Source organism: Schistocerca nitens, chromosome 7 (assembly GCF_023898315.1).
Source record: "Schistocerca nitens isolate TAMUIC-IGC-003100 chromosome 7, iqSchNite1.1, whole genome shotgun sequence".
NCBI classification, from domain to species: Eukaryota; Metazoa; Arthropoda; class Insecta; order Orthoptera; family Acrididae; genus Schistocerca; species Schistocerca nitens.
In genome coordinates this window covers 405,375,815-405,390,198 of record NC_064620.1, presented here as the reverse complement: position 1 = coordinate 405,390,198, position 14,384 = coordinate 405,375,815, and the positions used below count along the sequence as shown (strand labels likewise).

General features: G+C 42.9%; 1 protein-coding gene across 3 annotated transcripts in view; it reads left to right on the top strand.

Annotated features, from left to right (window-relative positions):
* Window positions 1-14,384, top strand: part of LOC126194977 (ATP-binding cassette sub-family G member 1-like) — an 803,933-nt gene that overhangs the window by 403,989 nt on the left and 385,560 nt on the right. The window contains exon 1 of one of the 3 annotated variants that reach the window (XM_049933386.1): window positions 3,332-3,435. The exons of the other annotated variants lie outside the window; for them this stretch is intronic. The gene's annotated coding sequence lies outside the window, so the exon portion shown is untranslated. Of the gene's footprint in view, window positions 1-3,331; window positions 3,436-14,384 lie in introns of those variants that run through there. 3 annotated transcript variants of the gene reach the window in all.

Here is a 14,384-nt window from a genome sequence, read left to right as displayed (position 1 = left end):
AAGAGGAATACTCCTGTTGGTCGAAAAAAGCCGTGTCGTTAAGAACGAAAGAACCCAGGTGGGGAACAGTTCGGCTATGAGTAAGACAAGACGGAAATCTTCGGAGACTCTTCTCTGAACTGGCGTCAAGTGCAGAATGGAGCACATAACGCTCTGTACGACGCAGAGGAGTAATTTGTTTGAACTCTGCGTTCACAACGGCTGATATCCAGCTAGAAATTAGCTGTAGCACCGTTTAGCTCCAACTGTGGCGAAACGAACAGGCCAATTAGGTAACTGTTCTTGCGAGAACTGAGAGGGCATTATAACATGCACGCTGTTTCACCCATGCGCATGTACACTCCTGGAAATTGAAATAAGAACACCGTGAATTCATTGTCCCAGGAAGGGGAAACTTTATTGACACATTCCTGGGGTCAGATACATCACATGATCACACTGACAGAACCACAGGCACATAGACACAGGCAACAGAGCATGCACAATGTCGGCACTAGTACAGTGTATATCCACCTTTCGCAGCAATGCAGGCTGCTATTCTCCCATGGAGACGATCGTAGAGATGCTGGATGTAGTCCTGTGGAACGGCTTGCCATGCCATTTCCACCTGGCGCCTCAGTTGGACCAGCGTTCGTGCTGGACGTGCAGACCGCATGAGACGACGCTTCATCCAGTCCCAAACATGCTCAATGGGGGACAGATCCGGAGATCTTGCTGGCCAGGGTAGTTGACTTACACCTTCTAGAGCACGTTGGGTGTCACGGGATACATGCGGACGTGCATTGTCCTGTTGGAACAGCAAGTTCCCTTGCCGGTCTAGGAATGGTAGAACGATGGGTTCGATGACGGTTTGGATGTACCGTGCACTATTCAGTGTCCCCTCGACGATCACCAGTGGTGTACGGCCAGTGTAGGAGATCGCTCCCCACACCATGATGCCGGGTGTTGGCCCTGTGTGCCTCGGTCGTATGCAGTCCTGATTGTGGCGCTCACCTGCACGGCGCCAAACACGCATACGACCATCATTGGCACCAAGGCAGAAGCGACTCTCATCGCTGAAAACGACACGTCTCCATTCGTCCCTCCATTCACGCCTGTCGCGACACCACTGGAGGCGGGCTGCACGATGTTGGGGCGTGAGCGGAAGACGGCCTAACGGTGTGCGGGACCGTAGCCCAGCTTCATGGAGACGGTTGCGAATGGTCCTCGCCGCTACCCCAGGAGCAACAGGGTCCCTAATTTGCTGGGAAGTGGCGGTGCGGTCCCCTACGGCACTGCGTAGGATCCTACGGTCTTGGCGTGCATCCGTGCGTCGCTGCGGTCCGGTCCCAGGTCGACGGGCACGTGCACCTTCCGCCGACCACTGGCGACAACATCGATGTACTGTGGAGACCTCACGCCCCACGTGTTGAGCAATTCGGCGGTACGTCCACCCGGCCTCCCGCATGCCCACTATACGCCCTCGCTCAAAGTCCGTCAACTGCACATACGGTTCACGTCCACGCTGTCGCGGCATGCTACCAGTATTAAAGACTGCGATGGAGCTCCGTATGCCACGGCAAACTGGCTGACACTGACGGCGGCGGTGCACAAATGCTGCGCAGCTAGCGCCATTCGACGGCCAACACCGCGGTTCCTGGTGTGTCCGCTGTGCCGTGCGTGTGATCATTGCTTGTACAGCCCTCTCGCGGTGTCCGGAGCAAGTATGGTGGGTCTGACACACCGGTGTCAATGTGTTCTTTTCTCCATTTCCAGGAGTGTATATCGCCACATTCTAAGACTAAGGATGAGTACATGTTCTCTCGCATAACAAGAAACATAGGGAAAGTTACTGCTGGAAAACTGAGCAAAGGTTTTATAGGAATTTCAGCGGAAGAGAGCGGCCTAGCAGACGACAGCTCATCGTAGCTTAAGGTAAATACCACGTGCAGAGGCGTAAACTTGTTGGTTGACCAGCTTGCGTCAACTGTAAACTAGAGCGACCTTGGGCAATCTTTTGTTCAATTTGTCACTTAACTAACCATCCACTGTAGACTTGATTGTCATCCTAAAAATGGGACCGAACTTTGAACCGGAATCAGACGATTTTCGTAGTACTGACCAACATCATAACATATGTGTAGGAACAATTTTGTAAAGAAACTTCTAGTTAAATGTTAATAGTTTCTTGTTTAGGATAATTTAACCATCTGAGAATTAATATTTACTATTGTTGTGTTTAGGATTATTTCACTTAGTTAGGTTTAAGTAGTTCTAAGTTCTAGGGGACTGACGACCACAAATGTTAAGTCCCATAGTGCTCAGAGCCATCTGAACCATTTTGAACCTGATAGCAACACTAAACACGAAGAACGCTAATGCATTCTGGCGGCCGGTGTACCTGTCATAGAGAACTGCAGCTCTAACCATTTATATCCCCGTCGATGTAAGATGTTACACTAACATCCAATCCTGTCATCGGGGGGCATCACTTGTTTTGTAGGTAGTGTACTTCGTGCATGGTTTTACAGGGCTAGGTGGCTCAGTGGTTTGACTCAGATCACGTTTCGGTAGAACCAAATGCAATTAAGTTCATGTGAACTTCCGAGGCGTCTTTTGTGTGTGTGTGCGAGTATTTAGATGATTCTGTGTTACGTTGATCTTTACGCGGTGAGTTACTGTTTCGTTTCTTCTGAATGGCTTTTGTCTTCTTTGTTTTTGCATGCAAAAAATTCTGCCCATCTACTAACACGTGCACTCCGCTGCAGTTATTACGTAATTCGGGAACATCTCAGACATCGGACAATAACTGTTATTCAGCGAGTGCTGGATAAACAAGCTGAAATTCTCGCATCCATTAAAAAGAAGAATGACACCGCTCAGAAGGGAGAATAGTCCGTGATTGTAGCCTAGCTCTGTGCATTTACCTGCAGGATATCACGCAAATTGTTAGCTGTTTCTCACGAAACGAACAGAACTATTTCTCTCTCTCTCTCTCTCTCTCTCTCTCTCTCTCTCTCTCTGACTTCCTGTTGCTGCTTAGGCTTCAGCAATAGTTTCTCAACAGCAGGCGTTGACGAAATCCTCGCGCCTGAGTGTGTTTTCCGCCGGTACGCGGCGTATCTCACAGGAGAAATCAGCGCTTACTGGAGCACGTAGAACACGCCGGCGGTTCTCACACAGCCTGCAGTGGCAGGTTGCTCACACGAGTGCTGCGGTGCCGGCTGGCGCAACGGGCAGCATTCTGCGACAGGAAATCCCCCACAGGGGCAGCTGTCCGGCGGTTCCGCGTCCCTGCCCTTTCCTGCTCTGTATTGCTTCACTACGGAGCCACGCTGTCCCGCGTCCAGTGGCCCATGTGGCTCTGTGCTAACAGCTGCCGCAGAACAGTTTCGCTAAAAGGTGAGAGTGTCACGCGAGAAGAACTGACTCTTACGCGGTACATCCATTTTTTAGGTGAGCAGGATCGTTTTGAATACTAAAGCACACTGCACAACGCTCGTATCACCGTCATGAATGAAGTAACATAAGACACTGCTGTAACATCTCTACCTCTTAAATCATTTGCTCAGGTCCATCTGTATATGACGACAAATCTCACAGACTGTTGTAGAGAATCGTGTTGTGACTAACAGATACAATGACTCACGAGAAAGATTTTTGTGTATAATTCACAAATATTTCGTACAAATTATTTAAACTATGATGAATTCAAGTTGTGAAAGCGACGCCATCGCCACCTAGTGAACAGCCACCGTAACTTGAGACAGTCGCAATGCCCCTAGAACGCAGGAAGTGGGGTCTAATTTGCATGTTGTGTGGCGGTGTAGCGATAGAGAGTGTGCTAGGAAACCGAAAGGTTGTGGAATTGCTTTATCCCACTATGCGTTTTAACCAAACATTCACCTCTCAATGAAGTAGAGATGTGAATTTCGAAATATGACGACAATTTCAGACTGCCAATTTCTGCTTTCTCAAATTAGCAGTCATAGTTCACACTCTTAATTCACTGCAAAATTCTTTGAAAAAAAGGCGCATTAAGTTACCCGCCTTTGAAGTATAGTAATAAATATTACCAGTAACGAAAAAGTAACACAATTCAAAACGTTTTTTGAAGGTGACTGTCAACAAATGTTAAAATGAATAAAATGCCTATTTGAACCATCAGCTGCTTTTATTTTAAACCCAAATATCAAACGGTTTCAGTCTTGGACCATCTTCACGGATATTATCCAAAGATACAATAATTATATGTAGTGTACGGGAAATGTCAACAGTTCTTTTACAAAGAAGTCCAAAATAACATGAATATTTACGGGGTTAAAATGGTTTAAGCTACCATATTACAGTAGTCATGACTTAAATAATGTGTAATACATGCAATGAATATCAATATACGGCACAGGACTTTTAGAAGCAAACATACAGATAGTAAATGTTCACAGAGAAGTACTGAAGAGATGATCAGGACTATAAGTACTACTTTGTACAAAATATTGAGAAATTGGTGAAAGGTCTTTAAAAAATATTTTTGTCATATTGTATAAAATTATATCGATGACAAGTTACTTGTTATTGTAGAGGAGTTGTTCACCAAAGATAGTTTAGTCCTCTACTTAACAAGTAGCTTGTCATCGATATTATTTTATACCATATGACGAAAATATTTTTTAAAGACCTTTGACCAACTTCATAGTATTTTGTACAAAATAATACTTGTATTCCTGATCTTCTTTTCAGTTTTCTCTGTATACGTGTAGTATTCGTATGCTACACACACACACACACACACACACACACACACACACACACACACACACACACGATCTGCTTACAGTATTTACATCTGTTGTAAACATACAACCTATATCATGATGTGTTCCCGTCACTGGCATGAGATGTCACTCCAAACACCAATTCAGTATAGAATACACAATATTAGCGTTGTCTTACGTTTATTTGTAACTCTACGCTGTTGCGCGTAAACAAAATACGCTACGCAAAAACGTCACGTAGCCGTAGATACTTAATGCAACCCGTGCAGCCTGGCTGGGTCGCTAGTTTTATAGTATTTATTATGTTACAAGCAGTTTTCAGCCATTACGCTATCGTCAGGTACAAAGACAAATATGTGTGGCTGTGAAATTTATGTGGGATCAAAGATTTTAAAATAGATGCATCTGAGGAGTATCTCAGTTGGTTTTCAAAGATGACAGATGTCTACTTGCCCAAGCTCATAAGTCAGTAATGAATTATCAGACACGTTTACCTTACTCGCCATTTCTAATTGCTGAGACTGCTGATAATACTATACAGACCACATTCTAAATTACGCCTCCTACTCACATCCCCATTTTTGCCTTAAATTAAGTTACTGTAGTTTTACTTGTCTAGTTAAAATTCTACGTGATATAAATACTACAACTTTTATCACTTACCCGTTTAATTGTAATATTTTACCTGTTGTAATACTGGACCTGTTAAGGACAAGATTATCTTGTTCAATAATCCCCCTAGGATTACGTCACCGAAGCTTTACTATTTTTCTTCTATGAACAATTGCTAAAATTTTGCATATAGTTCATATTCGCTGTGTGTTACGTATTTCATCTACACTAAACATTTTACATCGAATTTAACTGAAATAAATTCTCTAATTTTATTTCTGACTCTCCGTAATAACTGTGATCTTTGAAAACCGTCTGAGATACTCAGTAGATCTTTGACCTCACAAAGCCGGCCGCGGTGGCCGAGCGGTTTTAGGCGCTTCGGTCCGGAACCGCGCGACTGCTATGGTCGCATGTTCGAATCCTGCCTCGGGCATGGATGTGTGTGATGTCCTTAGGTTAGTTAGGTCTAAGCAGTTCTAAGTTCTAGGGGACTGATGACCTCAGATGTTAAATCCGATAGTGCTCAGAGCCATTTGAACCATTTTTTTTTTTTAATCACAAAAATTTCACAGCCACACCTATTTATCTTTGTACCTGACGATGGTGTAACAGTCGTAAACCAGTTTCTAAAATAATAATTATTTTATATTATTATACTAGTTGCGTATGTCTTTTTCATATGTTTTAATGTAGCTATGCCTTGTTGACCGCGTTACTGCAAGTTCGCTTGGCTTGCCTGAAACAAAAACCCATTTCTCCCAAACAAGCAGAGTTTCCATACGAGACGAGGCCTTGCTTCACCTATCTCTAAACGCGTTCATTGTCATTGTTTTCCCTGTCTGAGAACGTTCGTTGAGTCACGCACCCGGCCACACATGGACACGCGCTCGCCACATCTAATATTCCAAAATGCTGGCTCGTATTTATGCAGGAATCAACTATTCCAAAATATTGACATTTCGAAGACGTTCCGTATATGCTAAATACGAAACAACAAATAATTGTTGGCTGTCGGGTTTGAACTGGCGGCCCGCAGCACGCTAACCAGCGACGCTAAAGCCGTCTTCACACTGAGCGTGGTGTAAAACGTCAATGTTCAGCGTGTCGAGTTCAACCAGCTGCTGAACGCTCAGAAACGACGCGGCTTGTGCGTACGCTGCGTGCCGGCCGGAGTGGCCGAGCGGTTCTAGGCGCTGCAGTCTGGAACCGCGAGACCGCTACGGTCGCAGGTTCGAATCCTGCTTCGGGCATGGATGTGTGTGATGTCCTTAGGTTAGTTAGGTTTAACTAGTTCCAAGTTCTAGAGGACTAATGACCTCAGAAGTTGAGTCCCATAGTGCTCAGAGCCATTTGAACCATTTTTCGTACGGTGTGTGTTCTGAATGTAGTATACGCGATCGCTGCGCGCTCCGCCGGCAGCTGTCGGCCGTACGAGGTCTTTTCACAAAGGTCCGGAACTTTCTGTACGTTTTTTTTTTTTACACTAACCTTTTACTTGTTGTGCATGGTCATCTTCGAAATACTCTCCTCCACAGTTGGTGCACCGCTCCCAACTCCATTTCCGCATCCGGAAGTAGTCTTGATACGCCTCTCACTGATCTCGCGAAGCGCCGTCTGCGAATTTTCTTTTGTCTCGTCTATCGTTGCAAATCTTCGTCCTTTCAACGTGGATTTCAACTTTGGGAATCAAAAAATTTCCGCAGGGCCAGATCTGCAGAGTACAGAGAATGAGGCAACACAGTGATTTTCTTTTTGTGCAACAGTCATGCACCAACAGGAACGAACGTGTGGGTGCGTTATCGTGACGCAAGAGTCATGAATTGTCTCGTCACATTCAGGCCGTTTCCTTCTCACATTTTCTCGCAGGCGTCACAACACATCCTGAAAGAACCATCGACTAACAATTTGCCCCTGTGGCACGAATTCAAGATGAACTAATCGTTCAAAGACAAAGAAAATCAAGAACGTGTCTTTGATTTCGCCCCAACGCTTGTCCTGACGAGCTCTTCTTGGTCTTGGAGAAACTTTCCCGACCCACTTAACATCAAAACCGCAGACGAACGTTTCATCGCCAGTTATGATTCTCATGTGCAAGATCTAAAAGGTCTTCACAGATTGCGAGGCGGAGGTCTTTCTGGTCTTGACTCATGAGCCGTGCGTCGAACTTGTCGGCAACACGATGCATTCCAAGCTGCTGTTTGAGGGGTTCATGATATGATCCAACTGAAATGCTGCAGTCTTCTGCAATCCCTCGGACAGTCAGTCTTCAATTAGACGCCCAATTTCGTTGACGTTTCTGACTTGAGCGTCGTTGGTAGACGTCGAAGGGAATCCTGAACGGGGGTCATCTTTTAACTTCCGTCCGGCAATTTTTAAACCGTGTGAACCATTCGTAACACCGAATACAGCTTAAGCACTCATCACCGTAGGCTTGCTGCATCCTTTGGTGTGTCGTTTACTTGAGTTTCGCACAGAATTTGATGCAGACGCGTTGCTCCTCTAACTCTGCCGTCTCAAAATTCGCAAACTGTGCGACACAACGTTCTACTCAATACAGCACTGAACAATAACTAACAGACATACAACAGTGGAACGTGCGGCAATTACACATTAAACACGGACGTGTTCAAGGATGTCAATCGCATTTCGCCCCAACGTACCATTTGTACGAAATTACGAATATTCCGAGACCACGTATCTAAATGGTTCAAATGGCTCTGAGCACTATGGGACTCAACTGCTGTGGTTATCAGTCCCCTAGAACTTAGAACTACTTAACCCTAACTAACCTAAGGACATCACACACATCCATGCCTGAGGCAGGATTCGAACCTGCGACCGTAGCAGTCGCACGGTTCCGGACTGCGCGCCTAGAACCGCGAGACCACCACCACGTATCTAACCCGTACATATCACATTGTTTACGAAACGGATAGGCGTAAATTTCTACGTTAGCTCTTTTAAAACGCTCATTTTCTTCCTTGTTCATATGCTGGTCATGTCGTTCTGTCTGTAGTATATATAAATAAAACCTTCGATATCCTTGTGGGGCAAAAATGAAAATATCCATATTTCATGTAAAAATACAGCAACCAGCCACTTTTTAATGCGTTTTTATTTATGCCAATATGCATTTCGGGTTTGCACCCATCTTCAGCTGGAAAATTACATGGATCTTCAGTTACTACAGTAGTACAATCTCGACAGCAGTTTGGATGCTGCAGCAGGCCTGTGCAAAAGCAACGATTCCAATCATTTACTTCAATTTCGCGAGTTTAAAGTTATGCACTATCAGTTGTTCATTTTACTTACATTCTCCTCTCCTTGTTTTTTCTTGGCTTTTCCTCTTTTTTGCAACAACACAATCACTTTTTATCACGCATTTTACACAGGCGCACTGCGTTATCCGCCATGTTGTCGACTGACAGTTTTTGTTCACATACAAACTGTTTATCTATGGACAGAGTTATATTTTACGAAAGTTTTGAGGTTCGAAGATAAGTTACTGTTTTCTAAACATTGACTTGGGTGATAGAAGTATTCTAAGTACGATGTATACATTTTTTTTTTGCAGTATTGAAGATAATAAACTAACATAACACATTTATACAAAGCAGTAATTCATACATTTACAATTGTAAATGTATGAATTACTGCTTTGTATAAATGTGTTATGTTAGTTTATTATCTTCAATACTGCAAAAAAAACTCACTCCTCAGAAAGAGCCCACTTATATTTATATAACATAAAATATTATAGAATATACTTTAAAGAAACTTATAAGAAAGTATCAGAATCTGTTAGAAAACTCTAAAGCTAGTAAAAAAAATCGATCCAGGGAGACACGAACCAGAAACACATCACCAAATACTTCATTTTATTTCAAAAAATCATGCAATCAACGGCGGGTTTTCGAGAGGTTCTCAGTTCACTGATGCTTAAAGATAGGATGTACACATACAGACTTCCAACTGGAGGCCTATATGGCGTCTCGCGACTCTGTAGTATGTACTGAAAACAGATGGCGTGCATGTGGCACAGGTGGTGTTCTTCCCTCTCACTAGTAAAAACGTTCCAACGCACGTTCAAAATATCTGTCGTGCTATATATTGCTCAGCACGTTCGGACTCCTTAACGTGCTCTTTCCACGCTGTGACGTCACAAATAAGGCACACACGAAGGTTCATGTTCGAATGCAAGGCCCATTTGCCGACGGCTTAACCGCTACGCCACGCTGCAAGCAGCACAGCTTGCAGCAATATAATTATAAAATGTAGTAGTTTATGAGAAAATGCCTTTTCACATGCTGAACACGATTTTTTATTTTCTTTATACAGACTTTTTTTTATGGAATGTAGTCGAATTAAGTCGGGTGATGCTGAGGGAATTAGATTAGGAAATGAGACACTTAAAGTAGTAAAAGAGTTTTGCTATTTGGGGAGCAAAATAACTGATGATGGTCGAAGTAGAGAGGATATAAAATGTAGACTGACAATGGCAAGGAAAGCGTTTCTTAAGAAGAGAAATTTGTTAACATCGAGTATTGATTTAAGTGTCAAGAAGTCATTTCTCAAAGTATTTGTATGGAGTGTAGCCATGTATGAAAGTGATACATGGACGATTAACAGTTTAAACAAGAAGGGGATAGAAGTTTTCGAAATGTGGTGCTATAGAAGAATGCTGAAGATTAGATGGGTAGATCACGTAACTAATGAGGAGATATTGAACAGAATTGGGGAGAAGAGGAGTTTGTGGCACAACTTGACTAGAAGAAGGGATCGGTTGGTAGGACATGTTCTGAGGCATCATGGGATCACCAATTTAGTATTGGAGGGCAGCGTGGAGGGTAAAAATCGTAGAGGGTGACCAAGAGATGAATACACTAAGCAGATTCAGAAGGATGTAGGTTGCAGTAGATACTGGGAGATGAAGAAGCTTGCACTGGATAGAGTAGCAATGGAGAGCTGCATCAAACCAGTCTCAGGACTGAAGACCACAACAACAAACTTTTTTTTGTTAATTGCGTCGAAAAATTGATGTGCAGCAAACAAGGAAGCGTATTCCATTAAACTACTGCAAATGTTTATTTGCTAATTGTACAAAGTCAAAAAGATACACTGTACATACAGACTTCGCTAGCCAGTATACAGTGAACTGCAGTGGGCACTTCGTACCAGTATCAGCAAAATTCTTTGCTAATCCTTTCGCGTATGAAGCGAATAAAAAGTGCCTCCCTATATGACTTGGTACTGGACGTCGTCAAGGAGCAGCCACAAGTTCGGCTGAGGAAGATTTTTGCGGGCGACATCCCCAGACAGAAGAAGAGCCACAACAGCATTGTCTGTCTTAAAATGACTTAAACGTCAGAACGGATAAGCTGAAATGGTTCTTTGCTATTGAAATTAAAAGTAAAATGATGATTTTGTAGCCAACAATCGCGAATCACTCCATCATGAATGGGTAATTTCAACTACTTCTCAAGTTCTCTGAGCATGGTAGTGATGGTCTGTACTGATCTTTTATAATCGAAGCCGACCCTGGCGGAGGACGACGGTTCAATCCCGCGTCCGGCCATCCTGATTTAGGTTTTCCGTGATTTCCCTAAATCACTCCAGGCAAATGCCGGGATGGTTCCTCTGAAAGGGCACGGCCGAATTCCTTCCCCATCCTTCCCTAATCCGATGAGACCGATGACCTCGCTGTCTGGTCTCCTTTCCCGAAACCAACCAACCGACCCTGGCTGAATCGGTTCGGTGACTGACGTCTTGCCTACTTGATATGAATCACAAACGCTGGAACACTAGTCTAGAATTGGTGGCACTAAGGAATTAAATGCAGTTATGTTTGCAGTCGCACCGAATATTCCCAGAACTTTCTCAACAAATCTAGATTTTCCGATTTTCCTCCCTGCCTCCGATTTCACATGTTAGTACCAACTCGTTTAGCTATATGGTGTTATTACACATAGATATTTAAAAGATGTGACAGGTTGCAAAAGTTTACTTCTAATACTATAATTTGTTTTTTTCTCTTCGTCAGGCATATTATGGATCTCTGTTTTGGTTGGTTGGTTGGTTCCACGGCCACTTTGGGTCGCGTATGTGTTTTAAAACAAAACAAAACGTTTTCACGTTTACACAATTTTCCTACGTGATAAAGTGGTATTGGGAGAACACCATTCGCTATCGACTATTCATGGACGGAAGTATCGCATCACTCTCCATATGTATGCTTTGTTGTTTTTTTATTATCTATTTTCTCTATTGTTGATGTGTGAAAATTCCATAGCTGTAATTACTGATAGCAAATTTACTTCAGACTCTGTACACATTTAGTAAACCTTTAGGACAACATGATGTGCAAGTAGTACGCCTTACTGCCAATGGGCTATTAAAAGTGTACAAAGTTTGAAGTACATTCGTGATCCGAACGTCGTGGCTTCCCCTTGTAAGTGGAAATTGTAAAATTATTTAAAATCAATTTTCATAATACTTGTATTGGAAGTTTCCTGTATGTATAATTTTGTACTTTGGTAGCGTTATACATAGATAAAATGTCTGTTGGTAACCAATTCTGAAACTTTTCATCACCTTTACACCTTTTCAGGAGAACGATTCTTGTCCTGGATTTGTAAAATTGCTGGAAGAGGTGCGCTCCAAAATATTTTTTTAAAATAACGTTTGCGTGAGAGAGAAGTTCAAAAGTGAGGTTAAGAAGTACATCGATGACAAAGGTACGGTTGAGTGACGAGTAGTCTGCTGATCACGGAATGTGGTCTGAGTATAAACCGGACAAAGAGTTATTAAAAAGTACCATAAATGAGACTGGCAGCAACTAAGCAACAAATTTTCGGACCAACTGGTAGACGAAGTTCAAGAATTCCGTTAATTGGGGAAAAACACTGAAGAGAGGAGAAAATACGGATGATGTAGAGCTGGCATTCCTCCGCAAAAAATAAAAAAGAATAAAAATAAAAAAATAAAAAATAAATAAAATTGAAGTCATCATGCCCGCCACTAATTCCTCTCTTGTGCTTGTGCCAACTTATTCATCTCAGAGTAGCGCTTGCAATCTACGACCTCAGTTATTTACTGGATCACCTGGCCTTTCTTCTCGTCACAGTTTTCCGTATATTCTTTTCCTCGCCTATTCTGCGTAGAATCTCTGCATTCCTTATCAGTCCACATAATTTCCTACATCCTTCTGTAGCAACACGTCTCAAATGCTTCGATTCTCTTCTGATCGGGTTTTCCCACAGTCCATGTTTCACTGCCATACAATGTTGTGCTCCAGTTGTACATTCTAGGAAATTTTATGCCCAAATGAAGACCTATATTTAATACTAATAGACTTCTGTTGGCCTGGAATGCCATTTTGCCTGTGCTAGTCGGCTTTTTATGTCCTTGTTCCGCCCTTCCTTGTTGCCTAGGTAGCAGAATTCCTTAACTTCATCTACACTGTAATCCCCAATTCTGATGTTAAGTTTCTCGCTGTTCTCATTACTGCTACTACTCATTACTTTCGTCTTTCTTCGATTTACTCTTAGTCGATCTTCTGCACTGTGTTGTGTTTTGAGCTTATGGCCGCTCAACGGCGAGGTTATCAGCGCCCTATTCTGTACTCATTAGACTGTTCATTCCATTCAACAAATCCTGTAATTCTTCTTAACTTTCACTCGGGATAGCAATGTCACCAGTGAAAATTATTGTTGATACCTTTTCATTCGGTGTTTTAATCCTACTGTTCAACCTTTCTTTTTTCTTTCCGTCATTACTTCTTCGATGTACAAACTGAACAGTAGGGGTGAAATGTTACACACCTGTGTGACACGCTTTTAAACCCAAGCATATTTTTCTTAGTCTTCCATTCCAATGGTTCCCATTTTGCACCTCTGCATATTGTCAAATTTAGTTTCAAGTCGACGATTCCTACGACCGTGTCTTGATTTTTCTCGAGTCTTGCCCCCCTTATCGTTCGCGATGTCAGAACTGCCTCTCTGGTGACCCTACGTTTCCGACAGCCAAACTAATTGTCGTCTAAAGATCCTCAATTTTGTACTGGTGATAAATAGAGAACTTAGAAATTTCCGAAAATACACATGTAGTGCACACCATCGTACAGGAATTAATCATGGACTCTGGGAAAAACGGGAAAGAAGGGAATCAAATCGTTTTATATGTGGTGTTTGAGATGCTGAAAAGTAATAATAGAGAGAGAAAAAATTGTAGGGGAAAAACTGTAGGGGAAACAGTAAGAACTGAGGGCAGCACGTTCATCTACACCCTCATCACTACTCTGCAATTCACACTTAAGCATCTGGCGGAGGGTTCTTCGAACCCCCATCGTACTATTTGCCTACCGTTCCACTCTCTAATAGTGCATAGAGAAAATGAACACTTACATCTTTCTATACAGGCTCTTATTCCTCTTTTCTTATTGCAATGGTCATTTCTCCCTATGTAGGCTGGCGACATTAAAATATTTTCACATTCAGAGGACCCCTCCCCCCCCTCCTCCCTCCCACCCATGTCGCCTGACCTAACGCTTTTTGACTTCTTCCTTTTGTGGGTACAATAAGGACCATATTTACTTACCCCCCACTGCGAAGAACAGTGGAATGCCTCAGATAAGGATCAATGCTGCTATGATGATCATTGGCAGGATTTTACTCTTTCCTCTTATATTATTTTTATGCGTTGCTTTTCTGTGCCACTATCTTCTCGCAAGGAAGTATCGTTTCTTTTCTTTGTTGAACACCTTAATCATTACTATATCATTGTTCCATCATTTAACCTGCTGAGCGTGACTGAAACAGGTGAATGTGAGTTTTCCAGAGACTTGCCAATAACTCTCCATCTGCTACTGCTGTTACGCTTGCTGCTCTAGTTTTGCCAATAGTTGTAGTGGAAACAGAAAGGCAGAGAGGTCTAACTAGGTGACCAGAGCTCGTTCAATAGCAAGTAAAAAGAGTAAAGTGGCAGGTAACGACCGTTGCATCTTTGGTTCCAAAAACT